This window comes from Ictalurus punctatus, chromosome 20 (assembly GCF_001660625.3).
Source record: "Ictalurus punctatus breed USDA103 chromosome 20, Coco_2.0, whole genome shotgun sequence".
Classification (NCBI taxonomy): Eukaryota; Metazoa; Chordata; class Actinopteri; order Siluriformes; family Ictaluridae; genus Ictalurus; species Ictalurus punctatus.
Window position 1 is genome coordinate 8815227 of NC_030435.2, and position 2102 is coordinate 8817328.

Here is a 2102-nt window from a genome sequence, read left to right on the forward strand (position 1 = left end):
GTAAGTATCATAACTAGAAATACTAAATTTCTCAGCCGATACCGATAACTGATTATTCAGAGTGATATCGGCCAATACCGATAAGCCTTTTATGCCTTCTTTTAAATGAATAATTATTAATTTAAAAGAATTCTGAAGGAATTGCAAATAAAAACTTTATTCTCTCCATTTCAACAAGTTGTTTCACAGTAACTGGTCTCATAAACAAAAAACACATTACTCAAATTAACATTAACACGAACTAAATTCTGAAGATTAAAGTAAGATTTCTTAACTTATTGAATGTTATTAATTCATATTAACATTGACTGAATTCTAAAAAAAAATCCTGTTAGGCTCACATTCACTCACCACAAACAAAATCATTTCTACTTCTGCGTCGTAAAATTTACTTCCGGTGTAAAATTTGAGCAGTTCAGAGATTATAAACCGTAGTTTTGTCATCATTCCACACAAGAGACATCATCTTTGCACACAGCACAAAATCCATGTGTTTTTCTGCTCTCATTTGATTGACAGGATATAATCGGCCCTGATCATTGGATGTTTTTAAACTATCGACTGATAGGGGGGAAAATAGCCTTTATCGGCCGATACATCGGTGCATCTCTAATCATAAATTACTTTCTGGAATACCCACCAGGAGAACACTAAACAACAATGGTGTGCATGGCACAGTTGCAAAAAGAAAGCCACTGCTCTCCAAAAAGAACACTGCTGCCCCTCTGCAGTTCATTTTGATAAGCCAGAAGGCTATTGGAAAAATTATTTGTGGAAGGATTAGACCAGAATAGAACTTTTGTTTTTAAATGAGGCGTTATGTTTGGAGAAAGGAAAACACTGCATTTCAGCATAAGATCCTTATCCCAGCTGTGAAATATGCTGGTGTCATGGTTTAGGCCTGTTTTGCTGCATCTGGACCGGGACGACTTGCCATCATTGATTGAACAATGAAGTATACCAGCGAATTAAATAAAATTTAATTACATCTGTCTGTGAACTGAATCTCAAGAGAAAGTGGGTCATACATCAAGACAACGATCCTAAGCACACAAGTCATTCTACCAAGGAATGGTTAAAGAAGAATAAAGTTACTGTTTTGGAATGGCCAAGTCAAAGTCCTGACCTTAATCCAATATAAATCTTGTGGAAAGACCTGAAGCAAGCAGTTAATCTGAGGAAACCCACCAACATCCCAGAGTTGAAGCTGTTCTGTACTGAGGAATGCGCTAAAACTCCTCCAAGCTGATGTGCAGGACTGATCAACAATTACCAGAAATGTTTGGTTACACCAGATAGTTGTATTAAAGTTTTAGTTTGATGTTTATATGTGGTGTAAGACTCAGTCTGTGGATTTTATTTTAAATGGTATTGAAAGTTGAAAATATTGCATGATGATGAGCTAGCATATTTGCAAGGGAATGAAATAGAAAGTGAACATAGTCTGACAATGCTCCTGGACCTGCTGAATTGATTCATAATAATTAAAAACAATTATTTCTGGTAGTTGTACCCTACAGTTTGGGAAATGACTATGTGTAATATGCGTTTGATATGACTAATAGTGTCATTAAAAATCACCCTGGTTAGAACAGTGACTACGTTTACATGGACAGCAGTAATCTAATTATTGACCTTAATCTGAGTAAGATAATAATGTGATTAAGGTGTTTACATGAGTTGCTTTTAGAATACTCCTGTCATGTTCCCGTTTTACATGTTTTAGAACATAATTAGATTAACAGCCCGCGTCATTACGTCACCGCGCCACGCCGTCCGACGTACCTCCAGAATTTCACATATCAACATACAGTTCTTCTTCGTTATGGTACCGTATACAGTTTTGGGTGTTTTTTTTTTTTTTTTTTACGGACGCTTTAAGTGCAGTTAATTATTTGTCATGCTATACGTGCTAATAGACAGCTGCTTGAAGCGGTGGGTGTGTCCCAAATTGCATAGTTACCGTCTATATAGTAGCCGAGATACACGTATTTTGCCCCACTACAGGCCTATAGTAGGAAAGTATGCGATTTGGGACACAGTCGAACTCCCTTGTTCGCCGTAAAACGTAAAACTGCCGTGTCTGATCGTGTCCTGTCGCA